A 26,175-nucleotide genomic window follows, 5' to 3' on the forward strand; every position below is an offset into this window, starting at 1 on the left:
ACGCCAATGCTCTCATTGTGACAGTTATGAATTTAGCTACAGAACGAGGGGACTCATGACCTGTCTGCCAGTTCCCCATTGGCTGATATCACGCCTGGGGCATTTCCCAATGTCCTGCTCCCATAAAAAGGGTGTGCCGGCATCGTCTGCATGCGGAGACACCATTTTTATGGTTGCCATATTTATCGGAAATATGGCTTGCGAGATATGAACCATTTTTTACTGGAGTCGTTCTGTCTGGCTATTTCCATAGCCTTGCTAACTAGCTAGCAGCTCCTACTACAGGGTGACGGCAGGGAGTCATCCTGTGTCCATTGTTCCCACACCACCTCATCTCCATATCACAGGACATGGCCATGGAGGTGTAACACCTTCACAGATGCTGGACATTGAGAACAAGAAGGGAGGGGGCACTGCCAGGGAGTGATGAGAGATTATGACTGGAGTCATAATTCATCTTCATATCCCGGGATTTGCCTCACAGTAATCGAATATCTCTTTGCTGTCACTATACCCTGCACTAAGACACTGGGTCCCTGGGCAACCATCCCTACCCACGGAGGGGTTAACATCTAGCTGCCGTAACATCTCCCCCGGGTGCCCACAACAGCAGCGGTGGTGTCCCACCTCACCACACACCGTGGGTGGTGTCAAAAACTTAATACGGCCCAGCCCATACATCTACGTCCCCCTTTTTATTCGGCTTGTCCGCGAGACCCCCAAGTCCGGCGACCCTCGAGCCACCACCCCAGAAGGCCCGGATCCGAGCAGCGGCGGTTGCTGGCACGGGGGTGGCACACATATTGTCAATACCAACAAGGCAATGCCTCCATATTATCATAGACAAGGCCTACAAGGCCTGAGCGAAGGTAAACATGTCACCCATAGCAACCAGTCACAGTCTATGTTTCTTTGGTGCCATATTGTTTTCTGAGGCGGTGTCACACACGATAGGATTAGATACACAGTACAATATCAAAGGCAAAAGAACTTTAGATACAGTAGCTAAGCAGGCAGTATCACACATAGGCTTAGCTATGCAGCCCAACACAACATATCAGACATGATAGTTTCAGCATGTACAATTGTTTATTTTCTTCATGTAGCTGAAGGCAAATCCTTTCATCTATGCCCGCATCAGTCTGAATTTGCTCCGATCACTGCTGTTTAACCATTTAGCTGCCGCTGTCAGTGCAGCAACATATACACGGAGCGACCGCCATTTTGCGCCCACACTCGCCCCTTTCGGCTCTCCGGGTCAATACCATTACGGCAACACCAAACTTGTATAGGGTTTTTTTTTTGCAAAGGAGGAGCAGAAATAAGATATCTGGGGTAAGAGGTGTGTTACGGTCGCCGAGGGGCAGCAAGTCTTTGGGAGTAGACCCATTGGGCCATACATCGGACTCCCCGAGAAGGAGCAACCAGTAACGAACCCCCTATACGGGGGCTGTCTGGCACAGCAACAGGGGGCCTAAATGTACGACTGCCAGGAACCAGTGGTGATCGGCTCTTACAAACGGGTATAGTCTCTTAATGTCCAGTGCTGGTGTGCTCGGACTTGGCAGCACGGAGAAGATGGCTCTGATGTGGCAGCATGGAGGTGGTAGCTCAGACGTGGCAGAATGGTGGTGGTGGCTCAGACGTGGCAGCCCGGAGATAGAGGCTCAGACGTAGCAGCACGGAGGTAGTGGCTCAGATGTGGCAGCACGGAGGTAGTGGCTCAGACGTGGCAGCACGGGGGTAGTGGCTCTGACGTGGCAGCATGGAGGCAGTGGCTCAGACATCACAGCACGGAGGTGGTGGTACAGAGCAGGCTCTAGGATGACACAGAGATTAGGCACATGAGACTGGTACTAGGACACAATAGCAGGACTAGACACAGTAACGTACAGGGACCTGAGATCTAACATCGCACTAATAGGCAACATTGCTCTGGTGCCTTCTGTAAGGGGAGGCAGTCTTAAATACCTTTAAGGTAACAGGTGACCTCAGGATAGCTTCTGTGTAAAGGGATGCTGGCTCTTTAAGAAAGTTGGCGTGACCGCGGGCGCACCCTACGGGCACTCACAGAAGGACTGCGCGTGGCCTGGAAGCAGGAGGAGGCTGCGGCATACCGTGGGGCAGGAGCGGAGGGAGTGGAGCCGCCGGTCAAGTGAGAGGGAGGATGCCCCCGCGGGGAGCCTATGAGCGGGAGTGTGTGGGAATACCGTGCTTGGACCGGACAGGTGTGAGGCGCTGGAGCATGGGAGTGGGGATACCACGTCGGGTCTGGGCGCTACAAGGTTAAAAAAATCTGTAAGAGCAGAGTAGCTCCATACTGGAAACCCAACCCATCATGTATCCACCATGGCCTCTTCATATCTGGATTCGTGGAAGGAGCTCAGGGAATGCTAATGCTCAACGGGTTAGGGGGTGCAAAATTCTTGTCTTGGCCTGGGCAACCCACAGTATGCCATTGCCCTTTTGTATTATCAAGAGGCAGAAAATGGCTATGAAGAGTGTTTCCAGCTTTGGAGGACCCAACACATCCGTGCATTACACCCAAAGTCCATCAGTTTCAATTAACACCATATAATGTTGCATTCCACATGTGGTATTAAATATATGATGTTGGTTTTCCTACAATTACAGAATAATGTTGGGAGTACAAATACTAAAATACCCTTTAACTAGCTGAAAAGGGTTGTACAGAATATACGAAAAAATAGCTGTTTTCTTCCCAAACTGTGCCATATATTATATATGTAAAATTGCAATGCAGTCCTTTAGACTTGAATGCTGCTAGGCTGCAATACCAGACACAACCTGTAGGGATGTGTGGCGCCATTTTTCAAAATAGACAGCAATATTTTTGATGCTGAACAACCCCATTTGATGCTGGTGATGACTTCTAACAAAAAGGGAACCTCTTCAATTTTTCTATGGATTTCGCAGTTCATAAATATATGTGTGGAAAAGTTCAAATTTGAAAAAAAAAATTACAAACCTTTCTAAAATGTCCTTGGCCAAAAACCTTGTGGTAGGTGAAACGTTCCACGGACGGGGAAGATGAAATGGCAGCTGACGTGGTGGAGGCTTCTTCTGGTGAGATAAAACATGGAATCATTATTAGGCGAAGTACACACAAGCGAATAAAAATAATTGTCCTATTTTCATCCAGTTAAAAAACACATTTTTTTCTGTTTTTATACACCAGCTGTTAATAAAATTTACCAAACAAAATACAGTTTCTTATGTTAACAACTACAAAGTATCTGAAAAATCGTATGCAATGTGGATGATGCTTATGGCAAACGATTTATTTGCGCACTCATAGACTTGGCAAATCTAATGTTGTTAGTTACATAAAACAATCTGTTGGTTGTGATTACACCCCAGTTCAGACTGATTTACCATCTTATCTGCTACTGGGCAAAAGTTGGTGTCTGGTTTTGGTGTTTTGGCCACAGTCATACACGACTGGCTCTAGTGATGGATCGCTTCTCTTCCTCTTGTTCTTCTTTCTTCCTCTTTACAACTTTAATGTTCCTGAATTTTTTTAGGGCTGTTTAGGGCTTGACTCCTCTCCAGCATCAACACATCTCCTTTTTCCATAAGGAACCCCATCTCTGGTTCTTGAATCCCAAGTCGTGAACTTCTCTTATCCTCTTCGAAGAAATGTGATTTGGAGGTGTTACGTTCCCTGTAGGGTACGTGCCCACCATCAGTCTTCACAGCGTTTCGCTTCAGCTGTTTCCAAAACGCTGCGTTGTACAGTACAAACACAGTGGATGGGATTTCTAGAAATCCCGTGCCCACTGTGCGTGAACGGCCCGCAGCGTAAACTGACCTTTCCGAGCTGGAGCATGTCAATTGTTTGCTGCGGAGTCGCAAGCATTCTTCACAGGGAGAGCAGGACGTAGCAGGTCCTAATCGTGGGCACGTATTCTTCGTGTCCTTTCCCGTGACACATGGCTTATGAAGCCAGTTTGGTTAGGTGGCATAGCAGAGCCGTTGGCCAAGACTGTGTTGCGGGCAGGGGAACAGACCGCGGCAGGGGGGAAGGCTGCTCGAGACGCTCGGATCCGGGGTCGTCGCGGTGGCTCGAGGGGAAGCCGGACCCGGGCCTGAGCACTCGTCTGGCACCTGCAAGTGAAAAAGGGGGCTTGTATGTATAGGGGAGGTTTGTCAGTGACACCACCCATGGTATGCGGTGGTTTTGGTGTCACCGCCGCTGCCGCTAGAGGTGGTGCCTGGGACTGATGGAGTGGAGCAGCTGGATGTTATCCCCTCCACATGTAGGGGAGGTGTTGACCCGGGACCCCGGTACAGGTGGGATGGTGTGACGGACTGCAGTCTGCAGGGTTGGACCAGATGGTGCCGGTATACTCACAGTTCTGAAATAACTTGACACAGAGTCCAGATGGTAAACCAAATTACCAGTAGCCAGTAGCCTCCGGAGGGTGTGTTCGGATCCCGCACCCCGGTACAGCAGAACAGGGGCCCTTCCACCTGCACTTTATGTTTGAGTCCTTTGTATTAACTACTCCGTTTGAAACGGGGAAGTCCGCTCCCGGTGTTACTGTCTTTTGGGAGCTGTGGCCCACGAGAACTGACCCGTGGGATTTTAGCAGGCAATTGCGGAGCCCTATCCCCCTCGTTGGGCTTCAGTCTCTCTCTATCTGGGCCTCCTGTGGAACGAGACCTGAAATCTTGTCCCCGGCTGGTCTATTGGTAAGGGGCTTAAAGCTGCTCCTCGCCCTAGGGTTCAGGTACCCTGTCTGTGCACGGCTCTGGACCGGATTCTCGCTGTTGGTACCGGTGGGCTACGACCCTGCCGCAGTCCACTTAAGGTTTCCCGCGACCGGATCTCCGTCGCCCAAGGCCCTGTCTACCGACTGCCACCTAGTCCGTTGTGAAGTCATCCGGTACCCCAGGAGCTCCAACTCCTGACTACTCTGTTCACCATTTCTCACTCTCCTCACTCTCAACCATTTTCCTCAACTCCCCTCTCCACTCTCAATCGTCATTGTCCCCTCCCGTAACACCTCAGTACCCCTAGGTGGGCATCGCCATCCACTTTTCCCCGCCCACTGGTGTGTCCCTATTGTAATGGGGGGGTAACTAGGGTTTTGATGGCTGATGATGTGTACCAGTATGGGGATTGTGATGGAGGACCAAAGAGGAGAGACTCCTGCACCTAGAAGAGGGGTGCAGTCGTCTGTAACACCCTGATTTTGTTAGGGCGTCACAACTGTGCATTCTCCGATGCTGCTATATGAGGCATTGGGGAAGTGCAGGGGGATGACACTGGCAGGATACATCAGTTAGTAGATGGAACCTCCACGATAGGGTTAGATAACATGACTCAGTATCACACATGTATCACTGTAACATATGTAGCAGATTTGTATGATATATGGAATTACAGTAATGGGGTCTGTGATGGGAATGACCGCGCCGTGCACTATAAATAACGGCCGGGTCCCCCAGGAGAGCTGCGCCATGTTGCTTCGGGTCCTGATCTTAGATATATACAAGTTTCAGGGTTGACATAGAACAGATTTCCCAGTGAGGTGTCTTCTTCACATATGTGTCTGCAGCAGATGAGAAGGAGGAAGATCTTCTAACAACAGCCACAAGAAGAGACAAGACTTTTTTTTCTCCTCTTTCCTCTTTTCTAAAAGTTTATTTATTTTGCTCGGAAAACCCGGACTCAGAGCTTTACATGAAGCAAAAATTCAGAGACGAGTTTCTTCAGCCAAATGCAGCATTGACCTTAAATGGTAAAAGCTCCCAGGAGTGATCTCGAGGGCGGCCGGAGGGAGAGGGAAAAAAAAAGGGTAATTCGCTTTTTTGGTTGATAATCTGCATAACTAAGAATAAACTGCATTTTCAGGGACGAGCCAGGACTGGAGCCTTTCATGTAATGAGGACGCGAGTCCGTGCAGAAGAGCCGTCCATTGATGCACTAAATTCTGCTCCACAAGTAGACGGTCCTGGTCCGACATCGGGGGGGAAGCTTAATGCAATGGAAAATAAAGCAGGTAAGAAAATATTTCAGTTACACAGATGTCACTAAAATAATTCATAGTGCATTGTGATTTCATACAAAGTGCTAGATGCATCTGCCATTGATTACAATGGAGGAATAAAAGGCAATTTAATGATCAGCGTCAGTCACACTGTCCGGCAGGGTGTCTTATGCCATGCAAAATGTTACTACAGTGTTTCCCCGAAAATAAGACAGGGTCTTATATTATTTTGTGCTCCAAAAGATGGGCTAGGGCTTATTTTCAGGGGATGTCTTATATTTATTCCATCAACAACGAGCCACATGTATCCTTTAACCCCCCAAAAAAATCATCATTTATTCAAATATAATCATATCTAATTCAGGAACATCAACATAAGTCTCCAAATATATATATATATATATATATATATACATATATTTTTATATATATATATATATATATATATATATACATATATAGACATTTATATATGTGTATATATATATATATATATATATATATATGCAGTATGTGTATATACTGCGCAAAAAAATAAAGGGAACACTTAAGCAAAGATTTTGCATTTTGATGTTCCCTTTATCTTTTTGAGCAGTATATATATATATATATATATATATATATTTATATACACATATGGTATGTGATCTGGTATATATATATATATATATACATATGGTATGTGATCTGGTTCATCACAAACTTGCATGCAATGTGCTACTTACGATATTTATAGGAAGAGGAAGGAGCAAGCTGGCAAATGTCCCTATAATATTTCAGCATTGGGATCTTACAGTGGAGATGATACACTTAGGCCAGTTTTGCATATCTGACGTTCGTTACTAGGGATGATCGAATACTTCGATTATTCGGCTTCGCGAATATTTTCTGAATACCTCGCCACTATTCGACTATTCGATGTGCAATGTAAGTCTATAGGAAGCCCGAATAGGTCTGAATAGTTGTTATTCGGGTTTCCCATAGACTTACATTGCGCATCGAGTATTCGCGAATAGTCGAATAGCGGCGAGGTATTCGGAAAATATTCGCGAAGCCGAATAATCAAAGTATTCGATCATCCCTATAATCGTTACCTAAGGATAGACTGTGATGTCTGAACCGACTGTGGGGCGTATAACCCAAACTCACCAACCTTATATATGACTGGGGCTGCTAAGTGAGTTCGGTCAGGAGACCCCCGGACAGGTCCAGTCATCATGGTCCATACACACAGTGTAAGGCTGGGTTCACATGTCCTGTAATCATCCGTTATCACGGATCCGTTAGAGATCCATTTGCAAAAAAGATCTGCAAACACCACTTTTTTTGTCCGTTGTTAAATTACTGATATCAGCCGGATCCGTTTTTAACGTGGAGTCTATGGACAACGGATCCGTGAACGGATTGCTATTTATCGTCCATTTGTAACGGATCCGTTAAGAAAACAATGGATCCTTTACAATTGCAAATACAACGGATGGATAAATAGCAATCTGTTAACACATCCGTTGTCCATAGACTTCCATGTGAAAAAAAAACGGATCTGGCAGAAATCAGTTTCCCAACGGATTCATTCTAATGGAAGACTGCAGAACATGTGAACTGAGCCTTAGATGTGTGACCGTCCTTATACAGATATTTTCTAAGGATGGGAATCCCTTTTCCACTGGGATTGTGGCTCCCCTTTCTCTATGGTAACATACAAGAGTCTATTTTTCGGACCCCTTATGAGTGACTCTCACTTTTATTTTAATGATTATTTAGCTTCCTGTACTCTTGTCAACAGATACCCATCCCTGCAATCACAGAGTCACAGGAGGAAGCGTCTGTTCATCATAGTTTGCCAATTATTGGCACTGCCTTCTAAACCAGGTGTGGACATATCATTGGTGCAGCTGCACAGGGGCCCAGGAGGTTGGGGGGCCCATTACCACCTCCAAAGCTGGTAGAATTGTGCATTTTGATGAGCTTTTGGGTTGCAAAAGACCCATATTTTGTTCTTGCACAGGGGCCTTTTTCTGTGTCCGCCAGTGTTCTGAGCCATCCATGTAAGGTCCATTGTGTGGACCCCCCAGAGCCCTCTAAAGATATTTTACAAGTCATTTATTCCAAATTAACTATATACCCGCTGTTCCGAGAGTGACCTGTATAGGGAACCAGAGCCTGAACAAATGGCCTTAGACTGTCATTTCATAATGTTCTGGGAAATCCTATTTGAGGCTTTCTCAAGAACTTCTAGTAGCATCTAACAATATCTTAGTGTTGTTTCAGTTCTTGTGCCAATCATGGATGACAATTATAGTTCTGATTACCAGGACTGTAACTACAATAGGTGCAGGGGTTGCAATCGCATCCGGGCCCAGGTGCCTTAGGGAGGCCGAAAAAAACAATGCTATTAAAGATTTGCACTAATTGGGGGCCCAGTTGGAGTTTTGCATTGGGGCCCATGAGCTTCACTGCTCATTACATCCCTTTAATATAACTTGGATGTAGGATGCCTTGCTGCACTGTGAAGACATTAGTATAATATTCAGTTTTTGATTACTATGTGTCTAGAAGGCCTCCAGTGCTGAGGACAACTCACTAATGGGGGTCATTACATATGAGATCCTGCTAATTGTGTGTTACCTTGTAGTTAGTATATTAACCTATCCAGTGATTTCAGTTGCGTGGTATTGCAGTAGACGTACCCTCACCATCCTGTCAGACATATTATTTTGTGACACAGAAGGCAAATTTTGTTATTACTATTTAATGGTATTCAGCTTGACCTCAAGCCATGGCGACTTGATGGATGAGTGTTCTATAGGAAGAACGATCTTGTGCACCTAGCTAGGTATCCACTAGGGTCTTTTCCGCCTAGATAGGTCCACCAGGGTCTTCTCCTCCTAGATAGGTCCACCAGGGTCTTCTCCGCCTAGATAGGCCTGCCAGGGTCTTCTCCGCCTAGATAGATCCACCAGGATCTTCTCCACCTAGATAGGTCCACCAGGGTCTTCACCTCCTAGATATGTCCACCAGGGTCTTCTCCTCCTAGATAGGTCCGCCAGGGTCTTCTCTGCCTAGATAGGCCCACCAGAGTTTTCTCCGCCTAAATAGGTCCACCAGGGTCGTCTGCGCCTAGATAGGCCCACCAGGGTCTTCTCCTCCTAGATAGGTCCACTAGGGTATTTTCCTCCTAGATAGGTCCACCAGGGTCTTCTCCACCCAAATAGGTCTACCAGGGTCTTCTCCGCCTAGATAGCTCCACCAGGGACTTTCCCACCTAGGCAGGTCAACTGGGGACTTCTCTTCCTAGATAGGTCCACCAGCGACTTTTCTGACTAGATAGGTCTACTAAGGTATTCTCTGCCTAGATAGGTCCACTAGGGTCTTCTCTGCCTTGATAGGTTCACCAGGGTCTTCTCCCTCTAGATAGGTCTACTAAGGTCTTCCCTGCTCAGATAGGTCCACCTGGGTCTTCTCCTCCTAGATAGGTCAACTAAGGTCTTCCCTGCCTAGATAGGGCCACCAGGGTTTTCTCCTCTTAGATAGGTCCACCAGGGTCTTCTCCACCCAGAGAGGTCCACGAGGGTCTTCTCTGCCTAGATAGGTCCACTTAGGTCTTCTCCTCCTAGATAGGTCCAACAGGATTTTCTTCTCCTAGATAGGTCCTACAAGATCTTCTCCTCCTAGGTAGGTCCACCAGGGTCTTCGCCTTTATTTTGATAGTGTCCAGCCATCGGGTTTTCATATATTTTGTGATAAGTTATTATTGTGACACTTCAAAGGATACATTGAGATTCCCTGTGGCCACCGTGCTGGTCCTTCGGCCACAATATACATTCTCTTCTGTATTTCTGGAGTGAGCAGATTTCTATAACGAAATCTGCACTGGTTTTTGTTCCTGTGAAATTCCCCGGCAGAGACCCCCGTGGCAACGTCCCCTGCGCTGAGTCTAATTTACAGCAGCTTTACGTAACCAATTCCTCCCACTGATCATCATACACAGACAGGTTTATTACACACAAGATTTCTTTACCAACAACATGCTATTTTGTAAACAAATGTTGCAAAGTAGAAATCTAATGGATACATTTTATCAAAATATTACAAACGGCAGAGAAATAAAAGATAATCCTTTTTCATCGATTAGATATTGCTAAAATAATACTATCACAGTACCTAAACTCCTTCAATACCACCCCAGTGATTTTACATTACCGCCATACTGTTACCTAACATAGTAGCGCACTTATAATAACACCACACCGTCTATATATTATCCTTACAGTGCACAAATAATAATACTATACTGGTCTCGTAAGAATACATCACTGTCCACATATTATCTCATCAGTGCCTAAATAATACTACTAAATATCATCATGGTGCTCAAATAATGCCACCATAGTGTGCAAAATGCTACATATGCCGAAAATGTGATCAATTATGAAGTTGTACCAAGTATGTAAGTTATCCTCTATTGATAGGATAGGGGACAACGTACTGATCATGGGGGTTGTGACCATTAGTACCCCCACCAATGCCGAGAACGGGGTTCTGCCGAGCCCCCTCTGAATGGAGGGGGTTTGGGAATATGTTCCCCCGCTCTGTGGCCCATGGAGAATGAACGGAGCAGAGGAGCTCAACCTCTGCTACATTCAGATCGGGCCAAACAGAACCCTGTTATTGAAATCAATGGGGTCCCAGAAGTCAAAACCACTAGGTAACCACTATTCCTAATAATTAGGGATAATATATACTCAGTACAACCCACAGGTAACCAATGGCCTGACTTTACCATTAAAGTCAATGGGGAAAATGCTACTATGTGTATCCCAGCCTCGACTTTCACTACTGTTTGGATAGTTTGTTACAATGTATCAGTGATGGTGAGATGAATTAAAACATGTTTTCTCAAGGTTAAGACAAAACAGCAATCATGAGCCTGAGAACCCCGAACAATCCCATAGAGTCCCATCATCCGTCTCGCTGTCTCAGGGTTTCCGGTAATGCTATTGTTGTGGTATCGGGATAATATCACATTGTGTTCTCGGGGTCTATATACAAAACTGACTGATAATCATAACAGCGGACTGAATTATCCGAGGTTTGAGGAAATTTACACTTGTATCTCTCGGTATTTCCCCCTCTGGATCCAGTCCAAACATCACATTCTAGAAAGATAAATTATCCTGAATCCCTGCTGGGTCGCGCTGTTCTCCCACGCTGAGCTGCACATTTTTGTAAATTGATGAATAACTGATTTTTATTTTCTAATTATATCCATCGCAGATTTCAGCCTCAGATGCAGCAGTGTTACTCATTATATCACAGGTTGAGCTTATATGTCACTTCTTGTGATAAGGTGTCCCGGTGTCCTGTCTGTGATATGATGTCCCGGTATCCTGGCTGTGATATAATGTCCCGGTGTCCTGGCTGTGATATGGTGTCCCGGTGTCCTGGTTGTGATATGATGTCCCGGTATCCTGGCTGTGATATAATGTCCCGGTATCCTGGCTGTGATATGATGTCCTGGTGTCCTGGCTGTGATATAATGTCCCGGTATCCTGGCTGTGATATGATGTCCTGGTGTCCTGGCTGTGATATAATGTCCCGGTATCCTGGCTGTGATATGATGTCCTGGTGTCCTGGCTGTGATATGATGTCCTGGTGTCCTGGTTGTGATATGATGTCCTGGTGTCCTGGCTGTGATATAATGTCCCGGTATCCTGGCTGTGATATGATGTCCTGGTGTCCTGGCTGTGATATGATGTCCTGGTGTCCTGGCTGTGATATAATGTCCCGGTGTCCTGGCTATGATATGGTGTCCTGGTGTCCTGGCTGTGATATGGTGTCCTGGTGTCCTGGCTGTGATATGATGTCCTGGTGTCCTGGCTGTGATATAATGTCCCGGTGTCCTGGCTGTGATATGGTGTCCTGGTGTCCTGGCTGTGATATGGTGTCCTGGTGTCCTGGCTGTGATATGGTGTCCTGGTGTCCTGGCTGTGATATAATGTCCCGGTGTCCTGGCTGTGATATGTTGTCCTGGTGTCCTGGCTGTGATATGATGTCCTGGTGTCCTGGCTGTGATATAATGTCCCGGTATCCTGGCTGTGATATAATGTCCCGGTATCCTGGCTGTGATATGATGTCCTGGTGTCCTGGCTGTGATATGATGTCCTGGTGTCCTGGCTGTGATATGACGTCCTGGTGTCCTGGCTGTGATATGACGTCCTGGTGTCCTGGCTGTGATATGACGTCCTGGTGTCCTGGCTGTGATATGATGTCCTGGTGTCCTGGCTGTGATATGATGTCCTGGTGTCCTGGCTGTGAAATGATGTCCTGGTGTCCTGGCTGTGATATGATGTCCTGGTGTCCTGGCTGTGATATGACGTCCTGGTGTCCTGGCTGTGATATGATGTCCTGGTGTCCTGGCAGTGATATGATGTCCTGGTGTCCTGGCTGTGATATAATGTCCTGGTATCCTGGCAGTGATATGACGTCCTGGTGTCCTGGCAGTGATATGATGTCCTGCTATCTTGGCTGTGATATAGTGTCCCGGTGTCCTGGCTGTGATATAATCTCCTGGTGTCCTGGCTGTGAAATGATATCCTGAAATCCTGGCTGTGATATAGTGTCCTGGCTGTGATATAGTCTCCTGCTGTCCTGGCTGTGATATAGTGTCCTGTTTGTGATATAGTGTCCTGGCTGTTGTTATAAAGTCCTGGTGTACTTGCTGTGATATATTGTCCTGGTGTACCTGCTGGGATATGATGTCCTGGTGTCCTGGTTGTGATATAGTGTCCTGGTGTCCTGGCTGTTATACAGCGTCCTGGTGTGCTGGCTGTGATATGGTGTCCTGGCTGTGATATGGTGTCCTGGCTGTGATATGGTGTCCTGGTGTCCTGGCTGTGATATGGTGTCCTGGCTGTGATATAGTGTCCTGGTGTCCTGGCAGTGATATGGTGTCCTGGCTGTGATATAGTGTCCTGGTGTCCTGGCAGTGATATGGTGTTCTGGCTATGATATGAAGTGCTGGTATCCTAGTTGTGATACAATATCCTAATTTACTGACTGTGTGTGATATGATGTCCTGGTGTCCTGGCTGTGATATAGTGTCCTGGTGTCCTGGCTGTGATATAGTGTCCTGGTGTCCTGCCTGTGATATGGTGGCCTGATGTACTGGCTGTTATATGAAGTCTCTGTTTCTGGCTTATGCTATAGTGTCCTAGTGTACTCACTGTGACATAGTGTCCTGGTATCCTGGGGGTGATAGAGTGGTATAGGCTGTAGTGTATGGTAGACCTGAAAGCCTTTTTTTAGACCTCAGAACCCCGCAATTGTGCTGCGGAGATGCCAATGGGCGACAGAGGGAGCGATCTCCTTCTGTCAAAACTCCTCATGTGCTGCTGTCACTACTGACACCATTATTAGAGAGTGTAAACTTTTAGGATTGGCAAGAATACTGATCCTAGAGGATACAGCTGGAGTTTGGCTGTGTATATCAGTTGGGTTTCTGTAGCTAATCGCATTCGTTCTGAAGCGGACGTGTATATCCTTCATAGAGCAGAAAAGGGACGTGTTCATGATGGATGTGTACATCATTTAGCGCCAAGGGGTTATGTAAATTCACACAGGTACATCTGCTAAAAAGATGTATTTTTAAAGTTTTTGGGAAATTTTCTTTTTAATTTCACAATCAATATTAGAAAACAAAATAAGTATCTATTTTTGTAGCCTCATATTCACTGTCAATTCAGAAAGAGTTTTCAGCAGCCTCATTATCATCAGAGGCAGGATTACATTGACAGCTAACTCCTCTATACACAGTTGATGACAAAGAATCCTCCAATAAGAACAGACGATGTCACAACTCCTCCTCCTTTGCACACGCTCATTAGAGGCTTCAATACAAAAGATAAGGATGAGGATCCGTTCATTGTGCACACTGAGTCTTTTTGCGGAGTGTTGGGAACAGAAACTGGGCAAAATGTTTGTGTTTTAGAAGAGTGTTGAGATTTGAAGGATATGGAAAATTTCCGCTCAGTTGGATCTGGTAGGGGGGACCACGCTTATGATGATAACATCCATATTATGGGTTCTGCACCATTTCAGCCCTGGTCTGCGGGGTCCCGGGAATAGCCCCCTTCACTTTCAGCACACAGCGCAGCCAAGTAACACTCCAGCTTCTCTAGCTGGAATGAAACGGTTCAGATCTGGAGGGTCGAGGTGTAAACGTTTATCGTCTTGATTGCTCCTTGGCGAAGGGATGGTAAGAAATGTCCCATCACAGCGCAGAGCTGCGGAGAATTTCTGCCTGAGTCACAGGGAGAAGACGTTATTGTTTAGCTGCAAGTCAGAAAATGTGAGGTTGTAAAGATCTGAAAAAACAAGGAGAAGAGACCGTTACCGTGTATGTAGGAAGAGGATGGAAGCTTCTCTTGATTTATTTAAATGCCAAATAAAGTAACAAAGGAGAAAACGTCCGGGAAACTTTAATTAGAATTTTAAACAATTTAGATCAAAATAATATTTATCTAATAATAATAATAATAATAATAATAATCTAATTGATGTAAAAAGATCAGATTTAGGAGGACCACACAATACATCTCTATTTATAATCTACATTAAGAATTTATGGTCTAAAGTATTATACTCCAGAGCTGCACTCCCTATTCTGCTGGTGCAGTCACTCTGTACATACATTACATTACTTATCCTGTACTGATCCAGAGTTACCTCCTGTATTATACTCCAGAGCTGCACTCACTATTCTGCTGGTGCAGTCACTGTGTACATACATTACTGATCCTGTACTGATCCTGAGTTACATCCTGTACTATCCTCCAGAGCTACACTCACTATTCTGCTGGTGCAGTTACTGTGTACATACATTACATTACTTATTTTGCACTGATCCTGAGTTACATCCTGTACTATCCTCCAGAGCTACACTCACTATTCTGCTGGTGCAGTTACTGTGTACATACATTACATTACTTATTTTGCACTGATCCTGAGTTACATCCTGTACTATCCTCCAGAGCTGCACTCACTATTCTGCTAGTGCAGTCGCTGTGTACATACATTACTTATTCTGTACTGATCCAGCTGTCTAATGCCACCTGTGTTATACAAGCTCAATTGGGTTTAGACCTGACAACAAGCTTCCTGACTGTGATTGCAGCTAGGCTATGTGCGCACACTGCGTTTTTTTGACGCTGCGTTTTTGGCCGCTAAAAACGCACAAAAACGCACCTGCGTCGAAGAAAAACCCGCCAAAAAACGCACGCGTTTTGCCGCGATTTGGTGCGTTTTTTTGCTGCGTTTTGCTGCGTTTTTGCTCACTGCGTCCTTATGCGTTTTTTATCAGTGAACAAAAAAAAAAGGTCTGATGTCATTTCCTTCTTCAATGTGTTCTTCATTCTCCACTAGTATATGCAGAAGAGCAGACAGCTTCAGAACTACAAGGCTCAGCATACTCCATCCAATAGTGTATGCAGGAGAGCAGACAGCAGCTGCAGAACTACAATGCTCAGCATGCTCCATCCAGGACTGTATGCTTGAGGGAGAGTCAGGGGGAGCAGACCTACAAGGCTCAGCATCCTCCATCCAATAGTGTATGCAGGAGAGCAGACAGCAGCTGTCGAACTACAAGGCTCAGCATCCTCCTTCCAGGACTGTATGCAGGATTTCTTTGCCCCCCCAAACAAAAAAAATGACGTGGGCTTCGCCATATTTTTGTATGCTAGCCGGGTACAGCAGGCAGGTACGGGCTGCCCCCAACCCCCAGCTGCCTATTTGTACCCGGCTGGGAACCAAAAATATAGGGAAGCCCTTTTTTTTTAAATTATTTCATGAATTTCATGAAATAATTTAAAAAAAAAAATGACGTGAGCTTCGCCCAATTTTTGAGTCCAGCCGGGTACAACTAGGCAGCTGGGGATTGGAATCCACAGTGCAGGGTGCCCATGCTTTCTGGGCAACCCCGCTGTGAATTGCAGTCCCGCAGCCACCCCAGAAAATGGCGCTTTCATAGAAGCGCCATCTTCTGGCGCTGTATCCAACTCTTCCAGCTGCCCTGATGCCGGGTGGCTCGCCGGGTAATAATGGGGTTAGGGCTAGCTGTATAGCTGGCCCTAAGCCCGAAATTCATGGTGTCACGCCAATATTAGACATGGCCACCATGAATTTCTAGTAAAGATAAAAAAAAAACACAACACAGAAAAATATTTTTATTAGAAATAAAACACAACACAATTAGTGACTCCATCTTTATTGAAATAAAGAACCCCCCTCCGCAGTAATCCTGGGTCAGGGTCCCGCGCCGTCCAATCCGGATCCAATATCATCTGATCGGTTTGCTGGAAGGCAAAGCGATCAGATGATGTGTCAGGATCAAGTGCCTGAATCACATCACACATCAGCTGATTGTATAAAAGCTGTTTATACAATCAGCAGATGCATCGGTGCAAAAAAAAAAAAAAAAAAATACTCACTTATGTGCTGATTACCGGCAGCTCCTGCAGCGATGGGGCGGGAGTCTGATCCTGTCCGATCGCTGCAGCAGCTGCCGGTAGGATGAAGTCTCCTGACGCATCCGCTGATACCGGCCGGGTGCCCGCGTCACCGCGATACTTACGATCACCTGATGCGTCAGGTGACTGCATCAGGTGATCCATCACCAGGTCCTGCATCCATCGGAGGTTTCCCGGCCGTCTGCACACAGCCGGAGCGGCGATACCGTGAGAGGAGATGGGAGCGGGCATGGCACCGGGAGTCTGCACACAGGTGAGTATAACTTTTTTTTTTTTTTTCTACTGTTAACTTTTGTTTTCGCAGCCGCTTCCACCTCCTGCCCAGACATGGCGCCGCACGGCAGCATACATGCACAGGACGGGAGGTGGAAGCGACGGTGACGGTACCGGGAGGATTCACGCTTCTGTATATACTGACAGAAGGAATCCTCTTCCTGTACACGTCACTTTACTACCCACCTCCTGCGTTTATAGCTGCGTTTTTGGTCTTAGAAACGCACCAAAACGCACCAAAACGCAGCTATTTGCGTTTCTCATTGCGTCTTTCAACATCCCATTGAACTCAATGGATGAAAAGCGCAGTGAAAAACGCGGGAATAATTGACATGCTGCGTTTTTGTGGCACCACAAAAACGCAGCTGAAAAAAAACAGATGTGTGCGGACAGCAAAAATGAAAACTCATAGACTTTGCTGGGGAAGCAAAGTCCTGCAGTTTTGAGGCCAAAAACGCACCCGAAAAACGCGCAAAAACGCCGCGAAAAACGCACTGTGCGCACATAGCCTAAAGCAAGCTGTTGCTGTAATTGTGACATGGTGATCACCTATGGACATGTCCCCTGTTAAATCCAAACTGTAGATTTGCGATGTATGTTAATGACTTCTTTTGCCTTCTTTTTGTTGGCACATGCAGATCAGTTGCCATTGATCACTCTCGGTCTTGGGAACCATTAGCTCGGTCCATAATCCGCCTTGCTTTACGGGGGCAGTCGTTTCTCTGCAGATGCAGTCGTTTCTCTGCAGATGCAGTCACTGTATTCTGCAGAATTGGACGTGGCTTCCCATTTCTCCTTCTATGATTCTGCATTAAATAATTAGTTCCCACAAGCTCCTGGTAACTGATGATGGTCATCCGGGCCGCTGCGGGACTATTAACCATCCTCATCCATCTCTGCTGACATCGTTATATATAGACACCGCTTCTCTTCACATTGATCCATGAAATAATGTGTCCAGGAGGTCAGGGGTTAATACCAGCCCCAGCCCTATGAAAATATCTGATAATATCACAGACTTACCAGGGAAAAGACATGGCCCGGGGCCACTTCCGGCCCATTAAAGGGGAAATCCAGACACATTTGTCTTCTCGTGCCATATGTCATTGGCGGGGTCTGTAAGGTGGGACACAAAAATAAGGAGGTGTAGTGCTCAGTACCCCAAAAGCCACATAGTTCTCTTCTATTGGGTATATATGGGGATTTTGAATTGTGTATTTGCTGTTCTGTAAAGCCTAGAATTGTTGCTACCCAGTATTGGGATGTTCTAACCCCATGGTTCTACCCCCTGGTATACCCAGTATTGAGATATTCTACCGCCCTGGTATTACCCCCTGGTATACCCAGTATTGGCTGTTCTGCCCCCTGGTATTACCCCCTGGTATACCCAGTATTAGCTGTTTTAGCCCCTCGGTATTACCCCCTGGTATACCCAGTATTGGCTGTTCTGCCCCCCTGGTATTACCCCCTGGTATACCCAGTATTGGGATGTTCTACCCCCTTGGTTTTACCCCCTGTATACCCAGTATTGACTGTGCTAGCCCCCTGGTATTACCCCCTGGTATACCCAGTATTGGCTGTTCTAGCCCCCAGGTATTACCCCCTGGTATACCCAGTATTGGCTGTTCTAGCCCCTAGGTATTACCCCCTGGTATACCCAGTATTGGCTGTTCTACTCCCCTGGTATTACCCCCTTGTATACCCAGTATTGGGATGTTCTACACCCTTGGTATTACCCCCTGGTATACCCAGTATTGACTGTTCTACCCCCCTGGTATTACCCCCTTTTATACTCAGTATTGGCTGTTCTACCCCCCTGGTATTACCCCCTGTATACCCAGTATGGGCTGTTCTACCCCCCTGGTATTACCCCCTTTTATACTCAGTATTGGCTGTTCTACCCCCCTGGTATTACCCCTTTTATACTTAGTATTGGCTGTTCTATCCCCCTTGTATTACCCCCTGGTATACCCAGTATTGGCTGTTCTGCCCCCCTGGTATTACTCCCTGGTATACCCAGTATTGGCTGTTGTAACCCCCTGGTATTACCCCATGGTATACCCAGTTTTGGCTGTTCTAACCCCCTGGTATTACCCCCTGGTATACCCAGTATTGGCTGTTCTGCCCCCCTGGTATTACCCCCTGGTATACCCAGTATTGGCTGTTCTAGCGCCCTGGTATTACCCCCTGGTATACCCAGTATTGGTATGTTCTACCCCCTTGGTTTTACCCCCTGTATACCCAGTATTGACTGTTCTAGCCCCCTGGTATTACCCCCTGGTATACCCAGCATTGGCTGTTCTACCCCCCTTGTATTACCCCCTGGTATACCCAGTATTGGCTGTTCTGCCCCCCTGGTATTACTCCCTGGTATACACAGTATTGGCTGTTGTAACCCCCTGGTATTACCCCCATTATTCCCAGTATTGGCTGTTCTAACCCCCTGGTATTACCCCCTGGTATACCCAGTTTTGGCTGTTCTAACTCCCTGGTATTACCCCCTGGTATACCCAGTATTGGGATGTTCTACCCCCTTGGTTTTACCCCCTGTATACCCAGTATTGACTGTTCTAGCCCCCTGGTATTACCCCCTGGTATACCCAGTATTGGCTGTTCTAGCCCCCAGGTATTACCCCCTGGTATACCCAGTATTGGTTGTTCTAGCCCCCTGGTATTACCCCCTGGTATACCTAGTATTGGCTGTTCTAGCCCCTAGGTATTACCCCCTGGTATACCCAGTATTGGCTGTTCTACTCCCCTGGTATTACCCCCTTGTATAGCCAGTATTGGGATGTTCTACACCCTTTGTATTTGTCACACTCCTCGGTGCCCGTGCCATGCTCCCCGGTTCCCCTGCCACGCTCCCCGGCTCCCCTGCCACGCTCCCTGGCTCCTCTGCCACGCTCCCCGACTCCTCTGCCACGCTCCCCCGCTCCCGGACCTCGCTTCCCCGCTCCCGTGCCACGCTCCCCATGTCCCCCGCTCCTCAGCCTCCATGCTCCCTCACCGGCGTCCTCCAGGCAACCCGGTCCCCGGTCCCGGCGCCCGTCTGCTGTCCTGAGCCGGCCCGGCACTCCTGCCTCCTGTACACCGCATCCTGCTATGGCTTCTGGCACCCGGGCCTCGTGCATGCGCATTAGGGCGCGCGCGCGGTCATTGACCTTTTCTTAAAGGGCCAGCGTCCTCCAACAGGATATTGAAGAGGCAGATACAGGGTATATAGGGGGTTCTTTTCCAAGTGGGCGGGGCCTGTTCTTCGTGTTTGCTAAGCTAGGAGTCAGGTCTTTGTGCCATTGTCTCGTACTCACCTATCTCTCTTGTAGAGCCGCTCCTGTCCCGCCTACCGGTCCTGACGGTTCCAGAACCCCGAACGGACTGTCCGCCATCTTCTCAGTCCCTACCGTCTCCGATTCCTGGATCTGTGTGGTGACCGACCCCCCCGTTCCGCTGGTTCCGGACCCTGCCTGACATCATCTCGGCCTCCGAACCTGCGCTCCGTCACCCGGACTACCTTCAGAGACTCCGTGATCCCAGGGGCTTCTACACCCACTCCTCTGAACGGACTGTCCTGCTACCCGTAGTGCTTCGGCTACCGGGCACCTTGCCCTCGGTGAGGTGTTCAGCCCAGTGGATCCACCTCCTGGGCCTACCCATCCTTCTGGTCCTAACAGTATTACACCCAGTATACCCAGTATTGAGATGTTCTACCCCCCTGGTATTGCCCCCTGGTATACCCAGTATTGACTGTTCTACCCCCCTGGTATTACCCCCTTTTATATTTAGTATTGGCTGTTCTACCCCCCTGGTATTACCCCCTTTTATACTCAGTATTGGCTGTTCTACCCCCCTGGTATTACCCCCTGTATACCCAGTATGGGCTGTTCTACCCCCCTGGTATTACCCCCTTTTATACCCAGTATGGGCTGTTCTACCCCCCTGGTATTACCCCTTTTATACTTAGTATTGGCTGTTCTACCCCCCTGGTATTACCCCCTGTATACCCAGTATTGGTTGTTCTAGCCCCCTGGTATACAATAATGCTTATTATTGCCTTGCTTAAATAATTAAACATTCATGTACTGTTTAATATATATGATAATGTTTATTGCTACCAATGTAGAGTATGATGTCCTGAGAAGAGCTAGTGAACGACTTCTTTAATGGAAAGAATGACCCCAGGTCAAATGTGTCTGACAGGATAGCATTGGTAGCAGATTTGAGGTTTGAGGTGCAGTTTAGCTACATGTAACAGTGAATGTGCTACTTTGTTGCTGGGTCACAGGACAACGTGGAGTCCGCATTACAAAATGTGCCTCTGATAGTATGACAGAGTCCATTAAAGTGCTTTTGTTTCCTGTCATTACAGACAGTGCAGCAGAAGGGTGAAGAGCTGTGATGGAGAGTGCCTGCGTCATAGCTAGATAGAAGTGGGAGTGAGCAGTACTTTTTATTTGTGGTGCATTACAGCAAAGGGGAGCAAATTAGTAAACTCCTGATTGTATTACCATCCCAAATAAAATAAAAAGACCAGCATGCCAGAAAGAAAGTTTACAGGCATTCAGGGGCACAACTTTAGTGGTTGTAGTCATACCTGAGCCACTTTCCTGAACTACAGAGCCAGCAGTGACAGGATTCCTTTGTGCAGAGCATCTTGTATATTAGGAGATGCTCTGCTGTGTTTTCCTGAGCACTAGCTGGCAGTTTGTTGATAGCACAGGATTCCTGGTTCTGGGAGGTGCTGATGGCTCACGTGTTGTATCTTCTGGGTAATGGCTCTGCTTCTATATTGAGCATGCTCTCCCAGAACCTTGCCAGTCCTACTTTCTGGTTCTGCAGTTGTGCTGTTGGCCTGTGTTTTTTGCAAGTGTTCTGATCTGAGTTTCTTGACCCTGGACCGTTATTTGACTCCTCTCTATTATTGTCGTGACCTTCTGGCTTTGGATCTTGGACCGTTACCTGACCATGTCTCTGTTTGCTCCCGGAATCTAACATGTACCCTCCTGGAATTCTGACCCTTGGCTTGTGACTTGACTATGCTTCTGTTTACTCCCTGTGTCCAGATGTGTCCTCCTGTTACCTGATCTCGGCTTACCTGACTACTTTTCCGTCTGTACCATCCATAAGTAGTGACTGGCATTACACAAAGACTGTGCAAAAGGAGTCGCTGGAGAGCCTGTCCGCAGGATGGGTAAAATGTCGCAAGTACAAGCCCAATTTTGAGGTTGATGCCAGTCATCTATCCTTGTTCACACTGTAAGAACATTTGTAACTGTCACGGGCGGGGAGGGGACGCTGCGCTCACCACGCTCGGGTCCGGCGCTGCTGCTGCTTCGCTTGCTGCTCGGTGGCTCGAGCGATGGGCCGGATCCCGGGGACTCGAGCGGCGCTCCTCGCCCGTGAGTGAAAGGGGGTGGTTTGGTTTAGGGATATTGTCCGTGACGCCACCCACGGTTGTGGTGAGGTTGTGACACCACCGCTGCTCTGGACGGGGATCCTGGGAGCGATGACAGAGAGCAGCTTGGATGTTATTTATCCCCTCCGTGGGTAGGGGGGTTGGTTGTCCCGGGGCCCGGTGAGGGGTAGGGATGGCAGGCGGGTTACGGGGCCTGGTGAGGTGCAGGGTCGCGGGGGCAGCGCTGTGCCGCACGGCACGGTGGTACTCACTCAGCCAGTAATTTACACGGAGTCTCTGGTCAAACAAACGGCTGGATGGACGGGTCCCACAGGCGGCTGCCATGTATTTCCCCTGACCCCAGGTTGGTAGTGTAAGTCCTTTCCTTCACCTTCGTGTACGCTCCTCCTGTGCTCCGGTTTCCAGCTGGCTCCCCGGTTCGGTACCGGACGGGCCACTACCCTGTCCCGGCTACCTACGGTTCCACCAAGACTGTCTTCCCGGCTCCTGCAGACGGCCATTACCGTCTGCCTCACTGGCTACACGAGAGCCCTAGGCTCCAACCTAAGCCCCTGTCTGTGTCTGCCTCTCTGCAGACCTCCTCTCTCTTCCTCTGCCTGGACTTGTCTGAGCTGGTTTTTGCCTCAGGCCAGCTAGACTCCTCGGTGGGCGTGCCTATCTGCTTGACTCCGCCCACCTGGTGTGTCTGTCTGAACCCGAGGGAAGAAATCAGGTCTCACTGGGGTTGACTGCTGTGAACTGCTGGGGGTGGGGGTGTGTGTGTGTTGTTACCTGTGGCCCCTGGCTTGTCCAGGGCGCCACATTCCCCCTTAGTAAAATGCAGACCGTCCGCGGGCTGCCCGTCCATCACCGGTTTTATTTTTCACGAACTGAAAAAGAATAAAACGTTTTTAAACATTTTCACACATGCATTTTTTTTTCATAAAACTTCCCTTACGGGAGGCATATCACCTCAACCGTTGCAACAACAATACACTTTTAATAATAACAACGGAACGGGTCCTTCAGTCACCCATCCAAACAACCTGGCCCTGATGCTGCCCCTAAGAAGTCGGCAGCACCCCTTGACCCCAGTCCAGAACGGGTCCAGATTTGTTAACGGGATGGGTACTTCGCTGCCGTTGCGGCCGGGCGGACTGCCGGAGCCGTCGTCATCTCCGTCGCGGCCGGGCGGACTGCCGGGGCCGTCATCATCAGCGGTGCGGCCAGGATGGAAGCCGGGACCGGTGGCAGGGCGGTGACGAAGGTAAGGCCTGGGGACCCCAGGTCTGGACCCTCCCTCACAGACGCTGCGAGCTCCGCTACCGGTGACAGGGTTAACGGGTCGGTCGGGGCGTTGGCCGCAGGCATGGGCAGTGAGGTTTCAGCGGTGCCGGACGGACGGGACATCTCGTGCAGCGGTGCTCCAGGAACCAAATACTTGCAGAGTTCTGGCGTCCCTGCTTCCACAGCCGCGGTTCACATGAGGCTAGACGCCATCCGTCCCCCTTAGTCTTTTTCCGGCTCCTCCTTTCACAGGGGCGGGGTTTTGGCTTTCGCGCCTCCACTACTCGGGAAGACGCTCGAGCGGGGACTTTTCGCGCCCAAAATGGCGGCTTCTCAAAATTTTCGGCCGGACACCTCCGACGGTCACAAGGCGCACCTCTACCAGACGGCAGAGCGGTAAGATCCTGTTCGTGACGCCAAGTTGTCGCGGGCGGAGGAGGGGACGCTGCGCTCACCCATTGCTCGGATCCGGCTGCTGCTGCTCGGTGGTGGCTCGAGCGGTGGACCGGATCCCGGGGACTCGAGCGGCGCTCCTCGCCCGTGAGTGAAAGGGGGTGGTTTGGTTTAGGGATATTGTCCGTGACGCCACCCACGGTTGTGGTGAGGTTGTGACACCACCGCTGCTCTGGACGGGGATCCTGGGAGCGATGACAGGGAGTAGCTTGGATGTTATTTCTCCCCTCCATGGGTAGGGGGGTTGGTTGGCCCGGTGAGGGGTAGGGATGGCAGGCGGGTTACGGGGCCTGGTGAGGTGCAGGGTCGCGGGGGCAGCGCTGTGCCGCACGGCACGGTGGTACTCACTCAGCCAGTAATTTACACGGAGTCTCTGGTCAAACAAACGGCTGGATGGACGGGTCCCACAGGCGGCTGCGGTGTTTTTTCCCTGACCCCAGGTTGGTAATGTAAGTCTTTTCCTGCCCCTTTGTGCACGCTCCTCCTGCGCTCCGGTTTCCAGCTGGCTCCCCGGTTCGGTACCGGTGGGCCACCGCCCAGCCCCGGCTACCTACGGTTCCACCAAGACTGTCTTCCCGGCTCCCGCACACGGCCACTACCATCTGCCCCACTGGCTACACGAGGGCCCTAGGCTCCAACCTAGGCCCCAGTCTGCCTCTCTGTCTGCAGACCTCCTCTCTCTTCCTCTGCCTGGACTTGTCTGAGCTCGTTTTTGCCTCAGGCCAGCTAGACTCCTCGTTGGGCGTGCCTATCTGCCTGACTCCGCCCACCTGGTGTGTCTGTCTGAACCTGAAGGAAGAAATCAGGTCTCACTGGGGATGACTGCTGTGAACTGCTGGGGGTGGGGGTGTGTGTGTGTGTGTTGTTAGTAACAACACACACACACACACACACACCCACCCCCAGCAGTTACCTGTGGCCCCTGGCTTGTCCAGGGCACCACATAACCAAAAAGTATGTGTGAGATAACACACCACCCTGTCACCAAGGGCCATTTTACCCTGCATTATATTTAATCCCTCCACCACCAAAACAGCCCTCTTACACTCTCATACTGCCCCATGTCACGTACACTGACAGTGCAGAAAAGTACAGAAAGGAGTTAGGTGACTTTGTAACTACCCTGTTTCCCCCCAAAATGAGAACTACCCTGAAATTAAGCCCTAGTATGATTTTGGGGCTTTTTTGAGTATGCTTAAAATATAAGCCCTACTCCAAAAATAAGCCCTAGTTGCCGTTCCATAAGGTAGTGTCCAACCAAATCAAATGTTAGAATACAGCAGGACTCTTCATCAAAGATAGCAGATATCTCTAAATTAAAGAAACACCCTCAAAAGAATGCAAACACCCCCCTAAAAAAATGTCGCACTCACCAGACCCCTAACAATTACAATCAGCAAGTGCCGAGGGTGGATGGGCTCTCACACAGAGATCTGTGTCGCTGTCAGGTCCTTACCATTCCAGCTGCATTGCACTGCAGCTCTCACACACAGATTGGGTACCAGTATCACTCCGCGCGAATTATACTACTTCCAGCCACAAGGGGGAGCCAACCTCTATAGAACACAGCAACGCAGATCTGTATGTGAGAGCCCATTCACTCACTAACTCTAATTGTTTGTAGTCTGGTAAGTGCGATTCTTTTAGGGGGTGTCTGCTTATTTTGGGGGTAAACTTAGCAGTACTAAATAAATGTAAGCAGGTAATTTAAACCTTTGTAAATCTGGTCTGTACCCACCACTATAGGACAGTTCTGCACCATGAGAATAGCAGATCAGATAAGACAATGTGCATCTGACCCAGTAATAGGAGGAACTAAATCTGCAATGTGTCTAAACCTGCAATGTGCCCCTCGGCCACTTGTGCCAGCCCCACCGATAAAGGGATAGGTAACTTGACATGATGAAGAGCGTGATGTGATGTATAATTAAACATTATGGACAATATTGTATACGTTATTCAGCGTTATGATAACAATGAGGATTATGGGACGCTATATTTCTCCATTAGCCGCTGTGGTACATTAGCATTAAGGGCAGCTGTCGTCTGTCAGACCCGCTGGAGACAGCCATGTGGTGCCCATTGTAGGGCCCGTCTGAGGAGCCTGCTGAGTAGTCACGACACAAACATGGAGTGCGTCTGGTTTTAAGTTGGCTGTAAAGAACCTAGGGGCTACTGCACAGAATATATCAGGTAATTGCTTAAACAAGCGAGCCCTAAAAATAAA

At 48.4% G+C, this 26,175-nt stretch overlaps 1 protein-coding gene across 2 annotated transcripts in view; it reads left to right on the forward strand.

Moving 5' to 3' along the window:
- Window positions 1-5,589: 5,589 nt before the first annotated feature.
- IRAG1 (inositol 1,4,5-triphosphate receptor associated 1) overlaps window positions 5,590-26,175 on the forward strand; it is a 126,358-nt gene continuing 105,772 nt past the window's right edge. The window contains exons 1-2 of one of the 2 annotated variants that reach the window (XM_075325801.1): window positions 5,590-5,768; window positions 5,882-6,029. The gene's annotated coding sequence lies outside the window, so the exon portion shown is untranslated. Of the gene's footprint in view, window positions 5,769-5,866; window positions 6,030-26,175 lie in introns of those variants that run through there. The other variant, XM_075325802.1, reaches the window with a different exon arrangement.

Source organism: Anomaloglossus baeobatrachus, chromosome 10, assembly GCF_048569485.1.
Source record: "Anomaloglossus baeobatrachus isolate aAnoBae1 chromosome 10, aAnoBae1.hap1, whole genome shotgun sequence".
Taxonomy (NCBI): Eukaryota; Metazoa; Chordata; class Amphibia; order Anura; family Aromobatidae; genus Anomaloglossus; species Anomaloglossus baeobatrachus.